Source organism: Cebus imitator, unplaced genomic scaffold, assembly GCF_001604975.1.
Source record: "Cebus imitator isolate Cc_AM_T3 unplaced genomic scaffold, Cebus_imitator-1.0 Scaffold117, whole genome shotgun sequence".
Classification (NCBI taxonomy): Eukaryota; Metazoa; Chordata; class Mammalia; order Primates; family Cebidae; genus Cebus; species Cebus imitator.
The window spans coordinates 3,759,194-3,765,630 of record NW_016107432.1 but is presented as its reverse complement, the minus strand read 5'-3'; the positions used below and the strand labels follow the sequence as shown (position 1 = coordinate 3,765,630).

The following is a 6,437-nucleotide window of genomic DNA, read 5'->3' as shown; positions in this document are numbered from 1 at the left end:
AAAAAAAAAAAAAAGTAAAAAGCTATACTGCAACTTGGCTGGGCACAGTGGTTCACACTTGTAATCCCAGCACTTTAGGAGGACAAGGCAGGAGGATCACTTGAAGCCAGGAGTTACAGACACCAGCCTCAACATGGCAAGACTGTCTCCATAAAAAAATTTTAAATTAGCCAAGCATGGTGGTATCTGCCTGTAGTCGTAACTACTTCAGAGACTGATCTGGGAGGAGAGCTTGAGCCCAGAGTGCTACATTACAGTGAGCTATGATTACACCACTGCACTCCACCCCAGGTAACAGGTGAGACTCTGTCTCAAAAGAAAAGAGCAATATTGCAACAACTAATAGACAAATACAAAATGCTAAAGAGTCCCTGTGTAACCAACATAAGTCTTTTTATCCCCCAAAGTACTCACTGTAAATAACCATTCATTAAAAAAGAAGCTCACACTTGTAATACCAGCACTTTGGGAGGCCAAGGCGGGCAGATCACGCAAGACCATCCTGGCCAACATGGTGAAATCCCACCTCCACTAAAAATAGAAAAATTAGCTGGGCATGGTGACACACGCCTGTAGTCCCAGCTACTCAAGAGGTTGAGGCAGGAGAATCGCTTAAACTCGGGAGGCAAAGGTTGCAGTAAGCCAAGATCATGCTGCTGCACTCCAGCCTGGTGACAGTGTGAGACTCTGTCTCAAAAAAAAAAAAAAAAGAAACTAGCAAATCATACAGTTTGTAAATACGAGCCTAATCCTCTAAAGCTCCGGTGTCATCTCTTGCTTTTGTATTCTGTGTACGTTATATTTTATCTTGACCAAGGATAGAGAAATCAACAAGATAAATTTCTTGATCTATCTTGGTAGGAGTAGAGATCTGTCGTATTACTTGTATTTATATACTTGCAATGTTTCAAAAGGACCTCAGCCCAGCCATATCCTTTCTAGATTCAGCTTCTTCTCCCAGAGGGTTCCTTTCTGCTCAATTACTTACAAAACAGAGAGGCAAACAGGCCAGATACAAACATTAAAATGGGCTGTTTACCCTAAGCCATATGCCCATTTATTCAGCGCTTACTCTCTGCATGAGAAGGCACCAGCAGAGGCAACGCTGCCCAAGGCAATGACAGTGTCCTACCTCTAAGAGCTCACCCAACAGGAGAGAAAGGTCACATGTGGCCATTAAAACACCATGAATTATGCTCAAAGAGGAAAGACAAGTGGCAGTCCACACCCATGAACAGCCCACACAAAGGCCTGGACTTAGGACATGGTACCATGTATTTGGAGAACAAGGTCACATTTACTACAATCAAGCAAAAAAAAGAGACGAGGCTCAGAAGACTAAGATGCTTATCCAAAGTTGTATGCATTCTATGGCCATGAGCAGCCCACCAAAAAAAAAAAAAGGCAAAACCAAAAACCTGTACCAGAATATATGAGTACCAAAGCCTTATGACTTCTGTTCCCTTTGATTAAGTGAAGTATTTAGTACTTAAAAAGGTTATTTGCCCACTTGCCCAGCTAAAAAGGACAGAGTAGAGCCAGGGAAGGTTGCGTGTGCCTGTAGTCCCCACTGCTCAGGAGGCTGAGGCAGGAGAATCACTTGAGCCCAAGAGTTTGGGACTGAAGTGCACCATGACTTCTCTCCTCTGAAACAGCCACTGCACTCAAGTCTGGGTCACACAGAGAGACCCTGTCTCTAAAAATAAATAAAATAGCACAGGACAAAATATGTTTGGATTATGAACTTCAGCACCATCTTAGCACATTTTTTCATTTAAGTTCTTACTTGGTAAAGAAAATCCTGTAGCTTAGTAAGACTAATTCGAGCTACTTTTACATGTTTTATACTGAATCTTCAAACTGTAAAAAAGTAACTAATTAGTTCACATTCTGCCATGTAAGTAAACTTTGTAATATTTGATAACTTTTAGAAGAAGATAATCTGAAGAGGTAGAAGACTGTACCCACCTAAACCCCACAGGGTTACGAGGGGTGGGTAGTCTTCTACCTCTTCAGATTATTTTCCTGATTCATTCTGGGATTCCAACTAATTCTTCGTTTGGGTCCCCACATTTCAGCAGGTACTGGTTTAAAAGCCCTGTATAAGCTGATTGCATAAAAGCAAACCAAGTCACACCTACAGCCTGTTTACCTTATCATTTTGTTCTTTATGTCTACGCAAGTTTTATCAGTTTACATGTTACATATGAATATATAAGATAAACTGCCCATCATTCTTCCAAATTCAGTTAATTACCTCATACTCTTAAAATTAAATGTTTCCTGTTGGAATCAGAGGCCAGAATCTTTGGTAGTAATGCAGTCAGGAGGGAACGATTTTTGTACTGAAGAGATCAGAGTTCTTCACAAAAGCTTACATAAACTCAAAATTGTGCAGTAAGTCCACACTCTACCAACCATCAGCCCAAAACTGAAGGTTGCTGGGTGGCTGAGAAAATGGAAGGAAAGAAAAGGAAATGACTCAAAGTAATCGTGCTTAAAGCATGAGTCCTCTTCACCTCCAGTTGGCAGTTTAGATTTGAACCATCATCAGTTGTGGGGAATGAGAGCACACATTAAGTACACCAGGAAAGGCTGTGCTCAGAAACTTGCTTCCTTTACGCTACTGGCATTCTGCTTTTTAAAATAGTGTTGCTCTCGTCGCATTTAAATATGTAACTAGGGCATTTACAACATTTTTGGAAAATTATACAGTTTAAGTCCCACGTTCATAAATGGGATGGCTCCTAAGTTATTTTCCATGTTGATAATATTTAAAATACATAAAATAGAGTCAATATAATCAATGCGTGATCTTGGCTTTTAACTCATTTAAAAATCAAGGCTTGAAAGTCTGTGAAGTAGGTGGGTAGTACTGAAGAGCTCCTCCTAAGCCAGGTCTAGAACTTTACCAAATGTCTTCACAGGGTCTGTACTGTACGTACAAAAACACACACAAATACATACTACCTACCTAAAAATGATTAACACCACCACATCAGTTTTTAGTGTTTCAACTTGAATGTCAAAGCCCACTGTGGGCACAGAAAGATTCGTGCTGCAATGGGTCCTATACAATACCCTCATCCATTTTATTTCTACAGAAACTCAAGACCAGCATTTTTTAATCCCCGAGATTTTAAAGCACGGTTCCTGCAAGTGGAGCAAAACCAGTCATTCGGTCGCCAGGTCCGTCTCCTGTCCCGAGGCTTGAAGGACTAACAATCTGCATCCTGGGGCGAGGGGAACATACATAGCAGGCGGAGGCCAGGAGGCCGAGGGCGCGGCGCGGGCCGACAGCCCCCAGCAGGGTCCCCTCGCCCGGCTCACCCCCGTCTCCACCTGCCAACGGCCGGCCGGACCGCCGCCCGGCTCCCCCGGGGAGCGCCCGCGCTGACCAACGCCCGGGCGCCGCGAGTGTCAACGCCGGACACCGCCTGCAAACAAAAAGCGCCCCTCGGCCGGACCCCTGGCCCCGGCGCCGGCCCGGGGACCCCAACCCGCCCCTCCCACCGCGGCCGCCTCGGACCCGGGGCGCAGCACAAAGGCCGGCCCGACCCGCTCCGCGCAGCGGGAACAAAGGCGGCCGCCTGGGCCCGGCCGGGCACAGGTGCAGCCGCCGGGCCCGGCCGGGCCCAACATGGCCGCGCCCGCCCGCCCGCCCGGCCCCGTTAGCCGCCGCCGCCCGCAGGCCGCCGCCCCTCCCCTGCCCGGACGCGGCCCGGCCTCCGCGGTCCGCCCGTCCTCCCGCCGGCCCTCAGGCCTCCGCAGTCCTCGCGGTCCCCACAACCCCCTCAGGCCTCCTGGTCCCCCGGCCCCCGAGCCGGCCCCTCAGGCCTCCTCAGTGCCCCGGTCCTGCCGGCGCTCCCGGCCCCTCAGGCCTCCGCGGTCCTCCCCGCTGCCCCTCAGGCCTCCCACGGCCCGGCCACCCAGTCCCAGCCCCGGCGGTTGGCGGCCCGCGACGGTTGGGCCAGCGCCCTAGTGACCTGCAGTGCGTCGCATCCTCGGCGGGCGGCTCTCCGGAGCGGCGGGCTGGGAGGGGGCCAGGGCCGTGCGGCGGGAGGGCCCGGGCGGGGAGGGGGCGGCGGCGGCGGCGGGCGCAGCGCGGCCAGGCCGAGGCTCTCGCGCGCGGCGCCGACCCCGCCCCCGCGCCTCCCGCCCGCCGCCGCCGCCGCCGGGGCCGCCGCCGCCTCGCAGAAGCCGCGGGAAAAGTGCGCGCCGCTGATTGGCTGCCGCGCTCGCGGGGCCCGCGGACCGGGCTTTTCAAATCCGCGCCGGGGCCGCGCACAGGCGGGGCGGGCAGGCACGCGGCGGGTGGGGACCCCGCGGGCGGGCGGGGGTTGGAGAGCCGGGAGGGCAGGGCCGCGGGCCCCGCGAGCCGCCTCAGAGGAGCGCCAGCCGCGCGCCCCGCTCCCGCTACTCAGCAGCGCGCACCCGGCCCAGACCGGGAGGCCCCTAGTGCCGCGCGCAGTGACGTCACGGTCCGCGCCCAATCACCGCCCGGAGCCGGCGCCCCAGAGTCGTGGGCGCGCGGCCGCGGAGGCTGGCGTTGGGCGTGCGGCGGCCCCGCGCTGGTCCCCGGGCTCCTGTCTCGGGAGAGGGGCGCGGGGCCTGGGGCCCTCAAGAGGCGGCGGGCGGCGTGCGCCTCGCGGGATGCGCTCCGCGGAGCGGCAGTGCGGGGACGGGTGGGGAAACCGCCGCAGAAGCCCGGCCGTGGCGGGCCCGGGGCCTCAGCACAGACGTGGCGGACAGGGTCAGCCGCGACGGCGCAGGGCGTCGTGCTGTTCCCGCCTAACGCCGCAGGGCATGAACAGCGAGTCATCCCGGGCGAGGGTCCGGCTCGGAGCAGGGCGCGGCTGCGGGAGGACGGCGGGTCCAGGCGCGCTGCCCCGCGCCGCTGCGGTAGAGCCGGGCCTGGGAGGCGCGGCCGACTGCGCGCGGCTCTGGGAGGAGGCGGAGGAAGGGCGCGGGCGAGCCGGGAAATCAGACGCTGCAAAAAGCGGGCGGGCCGGGCCGCGGAGGCCGGGGTGATCGCCGCCCAGCGCTCACGGAAGTTCGCTCCTGCTCAGGTGCTGCCGGAGTCGGCAGCCTGGCCTTCTCTGTCAGGCGGGTTCAGGGGACCGGGGACACCCTGGCCTTGAGCCGCGTCTGCTCGCGCTTTGCAGGCCCCGCTGGAGGCCTCGCTGAGAAGAGGCCCAGGACTGCCTGGCGAGTTGGGTCACGGAGAGAAGCTTTGTTAAGTACGCCTCCGCGTTCCCCGAAGGAGAGTCTTGCCGCCCAGCCTGCGTTCTGCCTCCCCGGACCCCACCTCCAGCCACCCGGAGGGGCACAGGTCACCGCCCCTGCCGCGCTGCCTCCGCTGCTGTCCCTGCACAGGTGCTGCGCCCTGTATGGGTTGAGTTGTGCCCCCCACGAAAAAACAAGGATTGCGGGACTTACTAGAAGGCGGCAGTAATTGGCACACTGTGGCCCTGGTGGAAAAATACACCAATGGGTCTATGAACAGAATAGAAAACCTGGATATAAACCACAGAATGCAGTCAACTGAGCTGGACTCTAGGAGATGCGACGGAGAAAAGTCTTTTCAGCAAATGGTGCTGGAACAACTGGACGTCCACATGCAAAAAAATCAGGCTAGACACAGACCCTTCACAAAAATTAATTGAAACAGGGCCAGTGGCTTTCACCTGTGAGAAGTGTGAGCCAGCACTATGGGAAGCCAAGGTGGAAGGATCACTTGAGCCCAGGAGTTGGAGACCAGACTGGGCAACATAGCAAGACCTCGTCTCTATCACCAAACAAATAAATTTTAAAATTACGGCCAGGGCCAGGCACGATGGCTCATGCCTGTAGTACCAGCACTTAGGGAGGCCAAGGCAGGTGGATCGCCTGAGGTCATGAGTTGGAGACCAGCCTGGCCAATATGGTGAAACCCCGTCTCTAACTGAAAAAAGATACAAAAATTAGCCGGGCACAGTGGCAGGCACCTGTAATCCCAGCACTTTGGGAGGCTGAGGTGGGCAGATCACCTGAGGTCAGGAGTTTGAGACTAGCCTGGTCAACATGGTGAAACCCCGTCTGTATTAAAAATACAAAAATATAGCCAGGTGTGGTGGCCTATGCCTGTAATCCCAGCTACTCCAGAGGCTGAGGCAGGAGAATCACTTGAACCAGGGACGTAAAGGCTGCAGTGAGCTGAGATCAGCCACTGCACTGTAGCCTGGGTGACAATCAGACTTTGTCTCAAAAATAAATAAAAATAAAATATTGGCCGGGCGCGGTGGCTCAAGCCTGTAATCCCAGCACTTTGGGAGGCCGAGGCAGGTGGATCACGAGGTCAAGAGATCGAGACCATCCTGGTCAACATGATGAAACCCCGTCTCTACTAAAAATACAAAAAATTAGCTGGGCATGGTGGCGCGTGCCTGTAATCCCAG

At 55.0% G+C, this 6,437-nt stretch overlaps 1 protein-coding gene across 5 annotated transcripts in view; it reads right to left on the bottom strand.

Moving 5' to 3' along the window:
- Window positions 1-4,136, bottom strand: part of NSD2 (nuclear receptor binding SET domain protein 2) — a 101,233-nt gene extending 97,097 nt beyond the window's left edge. For 4 of the 5 annotated variants that reach the window (XM_037742176.1, XM_017539010.2, XM_037742177.1 and 1 more), the window contains exons 1-2: window positions 3,987-4,079; window positions 2,258-2,449 (exon numbers count right to left, since the gene is read on the bottom strand). The gene's annotated coding sequence lies outside the window, so the exon portion shown is untranslated. Of the gene's footprint in view, window positions 1-2,257; window positions 2,450-3,986 lie in introns of all 5 variants that reach the window. The other variant, XM_017539008.2, reaches the window with a different exon arrangement.
- Window positions 4,137-6,437: the final 2,301 nt, after the last annotated feature.